This window comes from Hyperolius riggenbachi, chromosome 2, assembly GCF_040937935.1.
Source record: "Hyperolius riggenbachi isolate aHypRig1 chromosome 2, aHypRig1.pri, whole genome shotgun sequence".
Taxonomy (NCBI): Eukaryota; Metazoa; Chordata; class Amphibia; order Anura; family Hyperoliidae; genus Hyperolius; species Hyperolius riggenbachi.
The window spans coordinates 473,565,881-473,583,930 of NC_090647.1; the positions used below are offsets into that span (position 1 = coordinate 473,565,881).

An 18,050-nucleotide genomic window follows, 5' to 3' on the forward strand; every position below is an offset into this window, starting at 1 on the left:
TGCAGGGAAAAGAAGTTCTATGGGATGGAGTAATAGTTAAAATAACTTCTATGCTCCATTTAGTGTAGGGATCTTTCAGGAGGAAAAATTCTGACAAGGAATGCACGCCAGCTTCCTAGTACCAAGCACAACACTTGTCTAATTTAAAGGGGCACAATGGTGAAAAATATAAAAATTTAAAATATGTGCAGACAGACAAGTATGTCTTTTCCCCGAGTAAAATGAGCCATAAATTACTTTTCTCCTATGATGCTGTCACTTACAGTAGGCAGAAGAAATCTGACAGAAGCGACAGTCCATCTCTTCATAGGGGATTCTCAGCAAGACTGATTCTTTATAAAGATATTCCCTAAAAAGGATTTAAACAATGATGCTGGCCAGCTTCCCTGCTCGCTGCACAGTTTTTGGCAGTTGGACAGAGCAACTGCCATTCACTAAGTGCTTTTGAAAATAAATAAATCCCTGAAAATCCGCCCATGAAGAGATGAACTAGGCCAAAACCTGTCACTTCTGTCAGATTTCTACTACCTACTATAAGTAACAGCAACATATGAGCAAAGTAATTTACTGCTCATTTTACTCTGGAAAAACAAAATGTACTTTATGTTTGCACAGATTTTAAATTTTACAATTTTTCGCCATAGTGTCCCTTTAAAAGACCCAGCAGGAAACCTTATCGGAAAGTTCTGCTAATGTGATTGGGTGGATAGCACCCTCTCGAACTGCTAGATTTCAGATGAATGGTAGTGAACTACGCTTACACCATTCAGCCAAATCATAATGCTTCATGCTGTAGAGGTTGTTATGATTGGAAACACTTCCATATGAGGTTTCATGCTGGGTCCCTTAAACCAAAATAGCACCCCAAGTACTAAGTCACTATTACTTTCCTCTTTGCTTATTAAAGGAATCAGGTCAGAGTTAACTCCACAGCCACTTCAAATATAAAGGATCTGTATGAGAGTATAAACCCATATAGAAGTTGGGACTTACAGGCGTCAGCCATTAGTGTGAGATCAACACCTTTGATTCTTAAAAGGACTTAAGTTAACGGCAAGTGGTTGTCATTTAAGAAACAAACCTGCTCAGCCAGTTTAAAATCTGAATCGTCTACTACACCCAGACTCTCCTGAAGGCCATGGGCAGGGCAAAGAAGCAGAGGTGGATTTTGATCATAAGACATTTATTAGCTCTCCATAAGAATCCAGTACTTTGGTTACTGCAAAGACATTCACGTACGGTCTAACAAGAAACTTGCATTGCTACGCTGGGTCATTCATTCATTCTACTTCCTCCCCTACTTTAATGGCTGTGGCTTAGCACCAGTTTCCATAGCAATCTTACAAGATTTTATAAGCATTTTTCTTTGAAATGCTCTACGCTCTGCTAGTCACATCTGACCTACATGTACACTATACTGTACTGAGGGGGAGGGGTGGAGAGAGAATGTAGGTGCTTCACTAAGACAGATGGTGAGGCCCATTACACTGAAAATCAGATAACTAGCACTGCATTATATTCAGAAAAGCTGCTAGCTTCATTCACAAGCAAGGAGCAAGGTTTCAGGGTCGCAGCTATTGTTTACTGGCATGTATGATGCTGCTATGACGTTAGTAGGATTTTGACAGTGGTCATCAATACTGGATGTTGCATACACCGAGGATCATTCATCAAGAAAGGATGCCGAGAAATGTGGCCTGCTAGTACAGAACTATACGGATGCGCTGGGGTGGGGGTGTGTATGTATATGGATGTTTGTGTGCACGTGAGGGTGTGTCTAAGACAGAGAGGTACAGACTAACCAGCAAGCTCATGGTGAACCAGAACTCATTGGAGTGTGTAAGGGGTTACAATGGTCCTAAAAGCCCCCTTACTAAAATGCTAAGAAAAACAAGTTTGCTTTCTTAAAACAGAATTTGCAATAACTCAGGTTGGACTGAGCTTGAGAGGTCTCCCAGTGCATCACTGCTGAATATATTCAAATTAACCATTGTTGCTCTTAGAAGCTAAACACTCCCCCAGAACCGCTGGAATGTAATGTGTCAGCTTGTTAATTTGTACAGAGCCATAATAATCCAACATGCATACAGACTGTTTCGGATTGCTTGATCCTCATCAGTGCATGGCATTGATTAATTTGGCTCCATGGAGTAGGGCTTGTAACACCGAGAGGTACAGACTAACCAGCAAGCTCATAGTCTGTACTTCTCGGTGTTACAAGCTCTACTCCATAGAGCCAAATTAATCAATGCCATGCACTGATGAGGATCAAGCAATCCGAAACAGTCTGTATGCATGTTGGATTATTATGGCTCTGTACAAATTAACAAGCTGACACATTACATTCCAGCGGTTCTGGGGGAGTGTTTAGCTTCTAAGAGCAACAATGGTTAATTTGAATATATTCAGCAGTGATGCACTGGGAGACATCTCAAGCTCACTCCAACCTGAGTTATTGCAAATTCTGTTTTAAGAAAGCAAACTTGTTTTTCTTAGCATTTTAGTAAGGGGGCTTTTTGAACCATTGTAGCCTCTCACACATTCTAATGAGTTCTGGTTCACCATGAGCTTGCTGGTTAGTCTGTGCCTCTCGCTGTCACAGTCTGTATGCACATGAGAGCGCGAGAGAGAGAGAATATACAGTCCATAGACTTGTGCTTACACGGCAACTGTTACTGCGTGCATGCTGTCTGTTAACACACAGCATACTACAGATTCTCTCTCTCTCTCTCTCTCTCTCTCTCTCTCTGGCCCATATGCAATTCACTTTTTCACCTGAGTTTTCTCCTAGGGGATATTTGTTTCATCTTCGATATAACTTTTTAGCACTTGGCAATGGAAAAAGTACTATCAAAATTATTTGGAGTATTTCCTTGCTTGTTGGTGGTTTAAAAGGCATTTTGTTGACAAGTTTGGAAATTTCACCTAGGGAAAAAACGCAGGTGGAAAAGTGAATTGCATATGGTGGTGGTGGGGGGGGGGGGGGGGGGGGAGAAAGAGGGAGAGGGAATGTTACCGGACAGCATGCACGCAGTAACAGTTGCAGTGTAAGCACAAGTCTATGGACTGTATTACTCCACTGCATGTGTTGCATTGTGCGACTTTTCAACAGTGTTGTAAATATATTTTACAGGAGGTGTGCCGCCAACAGGTATAATATAAAAATACTCTAAGGATACCCGAGGTGAAAAACTAATGAAAACAATTATATCTATCCTCCTAAAAATGACCTTATAAAGTAAAACTGGAATATTTTATATTTTTATTTTTCCAGTTTTATATTTAATTCTACTTTTTTCATGTTTTTACTGTTATTGTTTTTGCTCAATGACATTTATTGAAGTATGCCATAGCTAAAATCTATGAACTATTGACCCATTTTATCTATTTCCTGCTCTCAGAAGCCACTGTCTGCTAGGCAAGTGTTTTATAGTTGGAATATCTTATCAGTCAGGGTCACACATAGTCCGACTCAGTCCCTACTCGGACAGGAACTGCCACTAACTCCTTCAGGCAGAGGGGGAGGAAAAAAAAAAAAAAGGAGCATCATTGTGTGTGCTAGGCACTGTACATACACAGGTCTATCTCATGTCACATGTCAACTCGGGTATCCTTGAGGCATGGAATACACTTTCTGCACAGAAAAACTGAGAACTCATGTTAATCAATGTGCTAATTCACACTTAATGTGTTTTTTACGCGCAGAAAAAAAAACCTGACATTCTGCATCACGATTCTGCACATTTTGTCTGTTTTCTGTAACAATTACATTAGCTGCTGTGAAAAAAAACATGCGTTTTTCTGCATAGAAACACACTTGGGTATGCAGAAAACTTACGCAGAAAACTGAAAGACAAGTGCGTTCCCTGCCTTAAAGAGAACCCGATGCAGGGTTCTTGCGTCGCAATCCCCATACAGAGGCTGGGTCTGTCTATAGAGCCCAGCCTCTGTTGTTAGTTTCCTCCAAAGCCCCCCCAAGCGCTGTCAGACCCCATAAAACACAGCCGCGCTGGAGACACGCAGCGTGTCGCAGCCGGCTGTGTTTATCTCACGAACGTCAGTCTTGGCTGCTCCCCTGCCTCCTGAATCGCTCCGGTCCCCGCCCATGTCCCTTTCCTCGCCGCTGATTGGAGGGAAGGGACGCGGGCGGGGACCGGAGCGATTCAGGAGGCGGGGGAGCAGCAGAGACTGATGTTAGTGAGGTAAAATCAGCCGCATGGCGCGGCTGTGATTTATGGGGTCTGACGGCGCGCGCGCGGGGGGGGGGGGGGTCTTTGGAGGAAACTAACTAGCAACAGAGACTGGGCTCTATAGGCAGACCCAGCATCTGTATAAAGATTGCGATGTAAGAACCAGGGCTGTGGAGTCGGAGTCGTGGAGTCGGAGTCGTGGAGTCGGGCAATTTTGGGTGCCTGGAGTCGGAGTCGGGAAAAAATGCACCGACTCCGACTCCTAATGAATTTGTAACTGTAATTAAAATAGAAAATATGATAAAATGTTCTATTTCTCAGATAATAGTCATTAAAAATAATGTATATATACAGTATATATACAGTAATAGCTGTGCTTAGTCTACAAAAATGAAATAAACCAATCAAAATTAGTTACTTGTGCTGCTTCATTAAAGCAGTCCCTGTATTTTTAAAGTCAGATATACATATCTGATTGTGACTGTATATATGATGTGTACACAGGAATCTCTTATATACACTAAATAACATCTATGCTGTAAGTATAAAGCCTGATGGTTAGCCATGTCACTAATAGAGATGGTCAACGAGATGGAAATAATTCTGCATTGATGCTGATTTATGCAAATGTATGCACTCCCTTTGCTGATGAAATCAAATAATTTGATATGTTATTAAAATTTGGTTTGGTGACTACAAATTAAAGGTAAACTGAGACGGGTGAAAAGTAAAGTTTTATACATACCTGGGGCTTCCTCCAGCCCCCTTCAGGCTAATCAGTCCCTCACTGTCTTCCACCACCCGGATCATCTGCTATGAGTCCTGGTAATTCAGCCAGTCAGCGCTGTCCGGCCGCATGCCGCTCCCACAGCCAAGAACATTCTGCACCTGCGCAATAGTGCTGCACAGGTGTAGTATGCTCCTGGCGGCGGAGTGTGTGCATGCGCACTACGCCCGACTGGCTCAAGTACCTGGACTCATAGCAGAAGATCCAGGTGGTGGTGGAGGACAACGAGGGACTGATTATCCTGAAGGCGGCTGGAGGAAGCCCCAGTTATGTATAAAACTTTAATTTCATCTGTCTCAGGTTTACTTTGTTACACAGTAGTACTATACTCTACATATGCACTCCCCACAGAGCTGCAGGGAATCCACTGAGAATGCTGTGCACATTGAACACAGAGGTGTTGTCTGTTTACAATCCCCTCATTCCCCTGCAGAATACCTGCACATCATTCTTACATGTACCCTTACTTACATTGCCTAGGGCCTGATAGATGTTCTTTGTTCCGGTTTGTACCTTTTACAAGTACTCTTACCAAGGACTAGTTTTAGTCTAAAGGGAATAAATATAGTAGTCTACATATCCTTCTCACTTCAGTTGTCTTGTAAAATTCCTAAGCGTTGGCAGTTAAGAGACGAATTTCATGTTACATACTTTTAATCAACAAAATTGTAATATGCAAATTAGAGGAGTCGGAGTCGTGGAGTCGGAGTTGGTGGAATCCTAAACTGAGGAGTCGGTGGATTTTTGGACCGACTCCACAGCCCTGGTAAGAACCCCGCCTCAAGTTCTCTTTAAAATCAACCTTTGATGTTGCACTTTCAGGAGGAGAGCGCTACATCCATATATAGCAGGCTGGTATCAGTCTACACCAGTGGTCCTCAAACTAAGGCCCGCGGACCGAATGTGACCCCTGAGGCTTTTTCACCAGCCCCCCCACACACAAAATGTATTATAGATGCGGTCAGCTACATCTTTAAATATTGGTGGTCAGCATATAGAATGAAGCCAGAAAGCAGTAATTCGCTGGTTTCAATCAAATTCTACATCAGGTGACACTGTTGTCCAATTGGACTGCAGGTTTCACCTGGGTATGCCTCACTGTCTGGCCCGCAGAGACTTCTACATCATTTTATGTATACTCCGGCCCCCCAGCAGTCTGAAGTATGTTGACCCGGCCCTTGACCCAAAACATTTGGGGACCCCTGGTCTACACATTGGAGCTGCCCCTTCCTACATTCATAAAGGAACCAATTAGAAGGTAGCGCATACACAACAATGCTTATGAAGCCTACTGGGAAAATAGCACGTCAAAGTCCTCGTTGTAGATTGACAGTCTATGTATGATACATTTCCAGGTATACGAGTCACTCAGGATAAAATTCTTTCTGCGATCCATACACAGGGGACAGCACCACTGATGTGAAAAGTCTAATACTGTAGTAAAGCTATGTTGTAGCAGCTTTTTTCTTTCCTGGAAAGTAACATACATGCGTTCTGTATTTACACATTGGGAGTTCTTTGAAGAGGGACTGCTAAATGTGCACAGTAGTTCATGCAGGATTATGTAAATCTGCATGCAAACGTAAGCAACTTGAAAATGGAAAAAAATCAATTTACACCTTGGTGGGATTGGATTATATTTCAAACTGCTTAAATTAGCATACACATTTACATAATGCTGCATGAACTAATGCTGCAGGATCCCCTCCTGGCTGCAAGAGGCAGTGCCAGGGATCACTGGCACTGGAGCCTGCCTGGTTCACAGAGGAGGGAACAGGAGAGATTCAGTAAGAGAAACAAGATGGCAGCACTGATAAATTATCTGTTTATAAGGCCAATTTGCTTGTACACAGATGCAATGTGTGTCACTCTTACCGGTAGTTGTTGCATCATTACAGCAACTGTGGAACTATCGCAAGATATATAGATTTATATGTTCAGTAGTATTTTTAGCCAAATCTATGTCCATAAATACAGAACAGGAATAGAGTCTGGCAGTAAACCCTTCTATACACACAAAGCATCCCAGCAGAGGCCTTAGAATCTAGAATCCCTACTGAGTGAAGGCCAGGGTATTGTTTACATATTTACCCCAGCTACTCTACACCATGTAGTTTGTCCTCCTCCTGCCTCCATAGCAACAGAACATAACACTAGCCTGCAGGCTAGCAACCCATATGTACAGAGCTCAGCCTTAAACTCACTCAAGGGATCGAGTCCTGATCCCTACAGTTATGTGTATATGGCTTTACCAAAACCTTACAATGGACATGGAAAACTGGGCAATGTGTAATCCATACTAACAGAATAAGCAACATGTTATACAGTCTAACAACTGTAGCCAATATCCTTGTCAAAACCACTAGACTATTACAAGTCTACTGGTAGCCAATAGCCACAGGGAGCTAGGAAAATCAGAACTCAAAAAGCTCATCTGGCAAAGCCCTAAGAAAAGGATATTTACTTTGTGTGTGAATATTTCTCTTTAGCAAAAAAGTGTGTCCAGATAAGAAGCCCACTGTCGCACACAGTACACAGTAGCAGAGAAACACAGAATACTGCAGCTGACTCATGTGAGAGGGTGTAAAGACCTTGGTATGAAAGCAATGCATCAATGCCTGCACAACACACTCCTAACAATATACAGCAGTCACAGTTCAAATTCTGTGACAATATGAGGCTGCCAGATTACATTATGTAATTCTGGCGCAAGTCCAAGGGTTATGACTTCTATTATCGGAGGCAGAGGAGCTGTTACAGAACACTCCCGTCTAATCTACTTTTGCTTAATATCAGAAATCAGACAGCAGCAATGCTGAGGAAGAAGAGAGCATCGACAATCAAATGTACCCAATATATTATATTCTATGAAACATGCTGTAATCTGAGACAGATCTGAAATGAGCAGGCTAGTCTAATCTTCTATGAGATCTATTACCAAAGTACAATGGGGACCATAAGACTAGGACTATGGTAGGGATCAGAGTAGAGGTTACTTTGAGGGACAGTTGGTGACTGTAAAGGTTTGCGGAAAAAAGCGTTTTATACACACAATCATAATTTTACCCAGAGAATGTTAAGAAGTCAAAGATTAGTCAATGCTGCCTTCAGCTTACCATACACTCCACCCTGTTTCATGCCCGACAGCACAGTACTGGATTTAAAAGTTTCCAGCTTCAGAAATGATTGGAGCCCAGTCACTTGACTTAAAGCGGAATATAACCCTGCATTTCAACTTTGCTCTAAAACATTATTTACAGTATATTATATGCAACCAGCATTTTTTTTTACTAGACCAGCATTGGAAGGGTTACACAGGGCTTTAAAGTTCCTGGAGATTTCTGCAGACGCATCCGAAGCTGAAATAGATACATTTTGTTTACATAAATGTATCTAAGTGTTGAATGTGACTCATCTCTCTGAGAAGGAGCTTGGAGGACAGCCAAAGAGTAACATTTATCAATAGATACATATAACTAGATAGAATGTAACAATGTGAACTTCTGTATATCTCTCCACGGAACTTTAAACCTCTGTGTTTAACCCTTCCAATGCTGGTCTAGTAAAAAAAAATGCTTTTTGCATATAATATGCTGTAAATAATATTTTAGAGCAAAGTTGAAATGCAGGGTTATATTCCGCTTTAACCTGAAGAGTAAACAGCCAAGGAGACTGCAGTATGATTGGCAGACAGTGATTTTAACAGGGCTGTGGAGTCGGTACAAATATCCACAGACTCCTCAGGGTAGGATTCCACCGACTCAGATTCCTCTAATTTGCTTATTACAATCTTGTTGATTGAAAGTATGTAACAAATGCATCTCTTAACTGCCAACGCTTAGGAATTTTAAAAGACAACTGAAGTGAGAGGGATATGGAGGCTGCCATATATATTCCTTTTTTAACAATACCAGTTACCTGGCTTGCCGGCTGATTTTCTGCCTCTAATACTTTTAGTCATAGAATAAACTAGTCCTTGGTAAGAGTACTTGTAGAAGGTACACACAGGAACAAAGAACATCTATCAGGCCCTAGGCAATGTAACTGTGGGTACATGTAAGAGTGATGTGCAGGTACTCTGCAGGGGAATGAGGCTAGTCTTCCTTTATTACACATTCCTCAGGTACAATCTGAACCAGGTTTATGGGTGATAGACAACACCTCTGTGTTCAATGTGCACAACATTCTCAGTGGATTCCCTGCAGCTCTGTGGAGAGTGCATATGTAGAGTATAGTACTACGGTGTAACAAATTAAGCCTGAGACAGATTAAATTAAAGTTTTATACATAGCTGGGGCTTCTTCCAGCCCCCTTCAGGATTATCAGTCCCTCGCTGTCCTCCACCACCTGGATCTTCTGCTATGAGTCCAGGTACTTGAGCCAGTCGGGCGTAGTGTGCATGCCACTCTCCGCCGCTGGGAACATACTACAACTGCACAGCACTATTGAGCAGGTGCAGAATGTTCCTGGCTGTGGGAGCGGCATGCGTGCTGACTGGCTGAATTACCGGGACTCATAGCAGAAGATCCAGGTGGAGGAGGGCAGCGAGGAACTGATTAGCCTGAAGGGGGCTAGAAGAAGCCCCAAATATGTATAACACTTTTTTCACCCGTCTCAGGTACCCTTTAATGCGTAGTCAAACCAAATTTAAACATATCAAATTATTTGATTTCATGTGCAAAGGGAAAATAAATTTGCATAAACCAGCATCAGCGCAGAATTATTTCCATCTCATTGACTCTCTCTATTAGTGACACAGCTACACATCAGGCTTTATTCTTACAGCATACAAATGCAATGAAAATTAGGAGGGTGATGCACGGCTATAGGGATTCAGGCACACTGCAGTAAATTGCATCATGCCATCCAGAATCTCACTGCAGTGCGATTCGGATATCAAACTAAAGGAGGAAGAGGCAGCCTTTCTCTCCTCTCCCCCTCCCCCCCCCCCCCCCCCTGACTCACCTGTGGGGAAACAAAGCAGATATCCCCACAGTAGAAACAGGCCCTCACAGTATCCCATTGCCAGGTTGACTGTGAAAGATTTAAGCTGCAGAATGTAAAGAGATAAAGGTGGCTGCTGGGTTAAAATTTAAATGGATACTGTAGGGGGGGGGGGGGGTCGGGGGAAAATGAGCTGAACTTACCCGGGGCTTCTAATGGTCCCCCGCAGACATCCTGTGTTGGCGCAGCCACTCCCCAATGCTCCGGCCCCGCCTCCGGTTCACTTCTGGAATTTCTGACTTTAAAGTCAGAAAACCACTGCACCTGCGTTGCCGTGTCCTCGCTCCCGCTGATGTCACCAGGAGTGTACTGCGCAGACACAGACCATACTGGGCCTGCGCTGTGTGCTCTTGATGACAACGGGATCGAGGACACGGCAACGCAGGTGCAGTGGTTTTCTGACTTTAAAGTCAGAAATTCCAGAAGTGAACCGGAGGCGGGGCCGGAGCATCGGTGAGCGGCTGCGGGGCACAGGATGTCTGCGGGGGACCATTAGAAGCCCCAGGTAATTTCAGCTCATTTTCCCCCGACCCCCCCTACAGTATCCCTTTAAGAAAAAAAAAATACTGCTGCAGTATCTTTTGGCAAGTGGTCTAACTCGTCAGCCGACTGCATTCCTGTGAACTTCCAAAAATCTGAAGATAAAACTCTGCCTAGACGGAGCGATCAGGCGGCTCGATTAGCCGCCGGATCGCCTCTTCCACATCCCCACGCGTCTGGATTCGATACCCGCTCATCCCCGCCAGGCCCGCTTATCTTCTGCTCGATTCCCCGCGAGTGGAATCAAGCGGCAGCGAGATCGGACCTGTTGGATCTTCTCAATCGAGCCGCATCAGCGGCTCGATTGATAAGTTACATTGGCACGTGTACCTAAGCCCCATCTAGACTGAGCGATCTGCCGGATCAACTCCTCCGCATCCCCGCGCGTACTTGCCGCGTCCCCGCTCGTGCGTCGGATTCGATACCCGCTCGTCCCCGCTTATCTTCCGCTCGATTCCCCGCTATTGTCCGCTCGCGGGGGTCGAGCGGGGAATCAGCCGCGGCAAGATCGGACCTGTCTGATCTTATCAATTGAGCCGCATTAGCGGCTCAATTGATAAGATCGGCACGCGTAGATTGGGCTTTAGAGTACTAACAGCCTGGTGCCTAGGAGTCAGGGCTGTGGAGTCTGTACAAAAATCATCCGACTCAGACTCCTCAGTTTATGAAACCACCGACGCCAGGTACCCAAAATTGCTACGACTCAGTCCCATTTTTACAAAGGCTATGGATTTGGTTCAAAAATCGACTCAGTTTATTGAAACCACCGACTCAGACAGACTCCAGGTATCCAAAATTGCTCTAAGTGACTGCACAGCCCTGCTAGGAGTGATTATTTTACACATCCATGCAGCTATAATTCAGCCATTCCTGCTTTTTGTAAGTAGAGTTCTCCCAGGAATCCCCCAAACACTGCTTTATAAGACCATATGGTGTTTGGAAGGAAAAAACAAAAACTATTTTCTGAAGAGAAGGTAAATGTATTCTTGTTCATTCATTATCACATTTCTCAACTCTTCTAATTCAGATGTTGTGAATATGCTTTAAAGAAGCCGTCAGTTTACACTATTATGTAAGTGTTTCACATCAATGGTCCAAATTGCCATCTCAAATAAGGTTGTCTCCAATGTGTCTAGTCACCTATGAATACTTCCATCACACTATACATTGCACTGGAATGCAAACCCCACAAGATACCTGCATAAAGTTTCATCTGATCAGAGAACTGCTAAGCCTGCAATGCACATACCAAGGCTGTGGAGTCAGATTTCAATTAACTGAGGAGTTGGATGATTTCTGAACCAAATCCATAGCCCTTGTAAAAATTAGACTAAGGAGTCAGAGTCAAGGAGTTGGAGCAATTTTGAGTATCTGTAGTCAGAGTCAGTGGGTTCATAAACTGAGGAGTCGGAGGATTTTTGTACCAACGTCACAGCCCTGGAATCAGGTGCTTCCAGTCTCCATCATGCAGTCAGCGGGTCAGAGGCAAACTGAACAGCCTGCATGCATAAAGACTCTTCCCCATGGCAACCAGCACAGGTGATGTTGAGAATATAAACATTTCATACATTCAACTGCAATTTATGCTGTGAGTAAGCCAGAGCCATGGAGACAGGAAGTAGGCAATTCTCACTACTAAACACAACTGAGCTTTGGAGAGAATGGTGTTTAGGGGAAGTGATGAGAAGGTAGCAAGTTACAATATCTTCCCCTCCGAGGTAAAAGGTTTAACTATTCACTATAGTCTTTGCCCTGTTTCTCCCACGATGAAAAAATTATGAGAATATTGTAAATGTTAAGATCTTCTGCTTATTCCAATACACTCCTTGAGCTGCAGTTTATGAATTCTTCATGACTATGGCCCTTTAATGACAGATTCAATAACCTGGGACCACCTACTGTAATTTAATGTCATGGAAACAAATATGGTCAACTCTAACCCACAGGGCCTCTTCCATTGGCAGTATGTTCTATGGCTGTACAATTAACTATAAGTGAACTGATAGAACTGAAGTTTACAGATTCAGTTCTGGCCTGTAAAGGGAACAGAACTCACCATGCAACAAACAATTTCCCTAACTATCTAAGTCCTTAGGATGGACGGAGGTCTCTTTATTTATTGTATTTATATTACGTCTCTTGAAGACTAATGTATCCCAACACAATGAAACAATGCACAGTGGATAGTGCACAAGGGACCCACACAGACCTTTTGAAAGGAGAAATTCTCACCTCCATAACTGCAGTGTGCAACATACTACATGCTTGCCGTTTTGGTGTACAGGATCTTCTCAATTAGCATATTCTGATAAAGTTCATTATTTTCTGTAATGTACTGATAAACAGACATATTTTAGATTCAAATACACACAACTGAAGAAGTTCAAGCCTTTTATGGTTTTAATATTGATGATTTGGGCATACAGCTCATGAAAACCAAAATTTCCTATCTCAAAAAATTAGCATATTTCATCCGACCAATAAAAGAAAAGTGTTTTTAAAACAAAAAAAGTCAATCTTCAAATAATTATGTTCAGTTATGCACTCAATACTTGGTCGGGAATCCTTTTGCAGAAATGACTGCTTCAATGCGGTGTGGCATGGAGGCAATCAACCTGTGGCACTGCTCAGGTGTTATGGAGGCCCATGATGCTTCAATAGCGGCCTTAAAGAGAACCTGTACTGAGTAAAAATTTTTAAAATAAACACATGAGGTAACTTCAAATGAACATTACATAGTTACCTTGCCATTAGTTCCTCTCAGAAGCTCACCGTTTTCTTCTTACAGTGATCCCTTCCAGTTCTGACAACATTTTGTCAGAACTGAAATATGTCAGTTTCTGTCAGTTATATATCAGTTGCTGTCAGTTACAGCAGAGAGGAGAACTGATGTGTCCATGTTTCCCTATGGCACAAGTGGGCGATGTTACAGTTTAACTGTGTGCTGACCAGGAAGCTGTTATGGGGTAATGGATATTTTCAAAATGGAGGACGGAAAATTCCATCGATCACAGTGGACAAACAGGATGCGGGAGAGGAAAAATAGATTGAGGAATAGACTACACAGGAGGTAAGTATGACTTGTGTATGTTTATTTTTACTTTTAATGTTCAGTTCAGGTTTTCTTTAAGCTCATCCAGAGTGTTGGTCTTGTGTCTCAACTTTCTCTTCACAATATCCCACAGATTCTCTATGGGGTTCAGGTCAGGAGAGTTGGCAGGCCAATTGAGCACAATAATACCATGGTCAGTAAACCATTTACCAGTGGTTTTGGCACTGTGAGCAGGTGCCAGGTGGTGCTGAAAAATGAAATCTTCATCTCCATAAAGCTTTTCAGCAGATGGAAGCATGAACCCACTTTTGAACAAGAAACAGAGGCAGAAGCGCCTGACCTGGGCTACAGAGAAGCAGCACTGGACTGTTGCTCAGTGGTCCAAAGTACTTTTTTCGGATGAAAGCAACCTTTACGGATGATCTGAGCGCGCCCAGCCGGGCTGCAGCTCTCTTAAGCTGCTCCAGACCTTGTCTCAGATTTCTACACCTTTAAACCTATTTGTGCTGAAACTGGACTCAAAATACAGAGGAATTCCACCCACCACGACCAAGGCTACAACTACAACCAACCAGAACAATCGGATTACTTTGGATGGCAGAGATTTAAACTGGATTGAAATCCTCCATGAAGCTCACCTCTGCTGAACACACCAAGCCTTCTAACAGCTGACCTGAAACAAGACCTTCAACCTCTCTGGAAACTTGATTGCCTGTGATTGCCCTCACTCCACCCTGTGAGTAATCCTTTATACATTATCCAAGGCATATGCACCAAGTGACTATTTTCCACATTTATGTTATCATTTATCTTCTAAAACAAGGAACTTTACTTAAAATAAATCTATGATCCAACTCTGTGTAGGAATGAAAGGATTTTGCATAGACCCCCTTTGATCCCAGCAGGACTCCAGAAGTACAAGCTATCTGAACAAGTCTATTGTCTCTAATGTCAACATACAAATACTCATCAAAGGACCTTTTCTCTGCATGCCCTCCCAAGAATCAATTACAAATTAACACCTCTCTGGCTCTACTCTTAAAATCCTTTGGGATACTCAGGAAATGCAGAAGGGGGCGGAGAGGTAGTGGATCCAAGTATAAAAAACATATTTGCCCTCAGAAAAGCTTAATCACAGCTACACTCTGCAATGCCAGATCGATAAATAATAAGACTGCAACTATACATGACCTAATAGAGCTCTCTGATTTGACCTTTTTGACAGAGACCTGGCTTGGGAAGCATGCAGGCCCAACTCTTGAAGCAACCGTGCCGGCCAATTATTCAATCTTGCACTGTGAGAGACAAGTCGGCAAGGGTGGGGGGGTTGCCATATGCTTCAGATCCTCCTTGAACATAAGGCCCCTGCCCATAGGCCCCACTGAAACCTTTGAATGTATTGCAGCTCAACTGTCAGCAGAAGTAAACATCAACATATTGCTCATATACCGCCCCCCAAAAAATGGTCCAGCCTTTCTTAAAGAGAAACTCCGACCAAGAATTGAACTTTATCCCAATCAGTAGCTGATACCCACTTTTACATGAAAAATATAATGATTTTCACAAACAGACCATCAGGGGGCGCTGTATGACTGATTTTGTGCTAAAACCCCTCCCACAAGAGGCTCTGGTACCCTACGGTACTCTGGGCAAACTGCCACAATGTAACAATGACACACACAGGAAATGGCTGTTTATAGCTGTCTGTTAAAGCCAGAACAGCTACATAATCTGCCCACAGTAACAATGTCACCATGTAATACATGTCAGAATGTGAATCTGGGAGAGGAAAGATTTTACAATGAGCAAACTGACTAAATCATGTATACATAATTATTGTAAAAATTAAGCACCTTTTTATATTAAATTATTTTCACTGGAGTTCCTCTTTAAGGAAATATCTGAACTCTTATCCTGCGTAACAGTGGAACACCCTAGATGGATCATCCTGGGAGACTTCAATGCATGGGTGGATGATCACGACTCCCAGCTAGGAAGTGAACTACTTCTCATAATGAATGAACTGGGTTTCTCTCAGGCTATCAACCTCCCCACCCATACGAAAGGGCACACCCTGGATCTTATATTTCATTCCGGACTTTTAATATCACACATGGATATAAACCCAGTGGTATGGTCAGACCACCACACCATCCACTTCTCTCTGACAGCACCAGCGATAAAACACAGAAGGAAAGAACTCATAAAATACCGTTCACTGAAAGATGTCTCACCCCAGCACGTTCAGAATATCCTCAACTTCGACGCATTAACCAATCATTGCGCAGACCCAGACTCCATGGTCCTGATTTACAACCATGCAGTGTCATCTGCCTATGACGCCCTCGCTCCAGTTCGCATCAAACGATCTACACCACTTCACCATGCACGGTGGTTTGACAGCTCACTAAAGGACCTAAAGAAAGAAGTGCGCAGACTAGAAAGGAAGTGGCGAAAATCTCAGAATTCAAAAGATAAACACACCCTTGTCTCTCACCGGGAAAGCTACCAAAATGCGATCACCAAGAAAAAATCCTCCTACCTATCACAGGAGATCGCAAAGGCCGCCAACAGACCAGCCCAACTATTCCGCACAGTTGATAGACTATGTAATCCATCCTGTCTAAAACCCACTATAACTCCCTCAAAGGAGCTATGTGAGAAATTTGCCTGCTACTTTGCTGACAAAGTATCTTCTATTCGGTCTCTCATTCAGTCCACAGCACCCAAGACTCATGCAACTAATGGAAATAGCTGCAAAAACAACCTAACACCCTGGACTGATTTCAAAAGTATTAGTGAGGAAGAGATCTCAGACACCCTCTGTCGTCTCCACCAGACAACCTGCGACCTGGACCCTGGACCAACTAAACATATGCTGAAATGCCCTGACCTGCTTGGTCCAGCATTTCACAAAATAGTAAATTGCTCTCTGCAAGCAGGGAGGTTTCCTACCTCTCTAAAAGAAGGAATCATCAAGCCCCTTCTCAAAAAACCTTCCATGGATCCAGATGCTATGAGCAGCTACAGACCTGTCTCCAACCTCCCCTTCTTAGGTAAAGTTATTGAAAAGGCTGTCTATCTGCAACTTGAAACCAGGCTGTCAGTAAACAACATCCTGGACCCTCTACAATCTGGCTTTAAGAAACACCACAGCTGTGAAACAGCCCTCATCCAAGTCTGCAACGATCTGCTCATGGCAAGGGACAGAGGGGAATGCTCCATCCTAATCCTGTTGGATCTCTCAGCTGCTTTTGATACAGTTGACCATGAAATCCTGCTTAACAGACTGCAGGAGTACTGTGGCATCAGTGGATCAGTCCTCCAGTGGTTCAGATCATTCCTGACTGACAGAACACAGAGAGTATCCCTAGGACCTATAATGTCCAAACCTGCACCTCTACAATTCGGAGTGCCACAAGGATCAATCCTATCCCCTCTGCTGTTTGCAATCTACATGTTGCCACTCGGTACACTTATCCAACGACATGGCCTGACGTACCACTGCTACGCCGATGACACACAGCTATACCTGTCCTTCAAACCTGGTGGAACAGACCCTACCCCAAAAATAAACTCTTGCTTAGCTGAGCTTCAGGCATGGATGAATGATAACTGGTTGAAACTGAATGCTGACAAAACTGAGGTCCTGTTTGTCCAAAGCCAGTGCTCGCCATCAAAACAGCTCTATCCTAAAGCAACACCAATCAGGATTGGGAATTCAGACATAAACAGCTCCAACCTTGTGCGCAGCCTTGGCGTACTAATCGATGGGGAATTGAGTTTCAGAAACCAAATTTCATCTGTAGTTAAATCTTCCTTCTTTCATCTGAAGAACATTGCAAAGATTAAACATCTGATTCCCCCAGAGGATCTTCAAACCCTAGTCCACGCCTTCATCACATCACGGCTGGACTACTGCAATGCCCTTTATGCTGGCCTCCCCAAAAAAGACTTGCGTCGCCTGCAATTAGTGCAGAATGCTGCTGCCAGATTGCTAACAAACCAGCCTCGCCACTGTCACATTACACCGATCCTTCGCTCACTGCACTGGCTACCAGTAGAATGGAGAATACTCTTCAAGATTGGACTGCTGACATTCAAATCCCTGCACAATCTGGGCCCTGGATACATGAAGGACTTGCTGACGCTGCACCACACCTCACAACCTCAGATCAGCAAGTTCTATAAACTTGGTCACTCCCAGAGTGCACCTCAAAAAATCTGGAGACAGAGCCTTCTGTCATGCTGCCCCTACTCTTTGGAACTCCCTACCACACCCAGTAAAGACAGCACCATCCCTGGAGCTATTCAAATCCAGACTGAAAAGCCACCTGTTTAGCCTGGCATTTCCAGATTTATAAAATTCTTCCCCTGTACCACGATGGTCGGAGCCATGCTTATGCGCTTTGAGTCCCACGGGAGAAAAGCGCTTTACAAATGTTATTTGTTGTTGTTGTTGTTGTTGTTGTTTGTT

The 18,050-nt window shown here is 43.5% G+C and overlaps 1 protein-coding gene across 2 annotated transcripts in view; it reads right to left on the bottom strand.

The window, feature by feature from the left end:
* Positions 1 to 18,050, bottom strand: part of PAFAH1B1 (platelet activating factor acetylhydrolase 1b regulatory subunit 1) — a 123,365-nt gene that overhangs the window by 54,282 nt on the left and 51,033 nt on the right. Inside the window, exon 1 of one of the 2 annotated variants that reach the window (XM_068270238.1) lies at positions 264 to 352. The exons of the other annotated variant lie outside the window; for it this stretch is intronic. The gene's annotated coding sequence lies outside the window, so the exon portion shown is untranslated. Of the gene's footprint in view, positions 1 to 263; positions 353 to 18,050 lie in introns of those variants that run through there. 2 annotated transcript variants of the gene reach the window in all.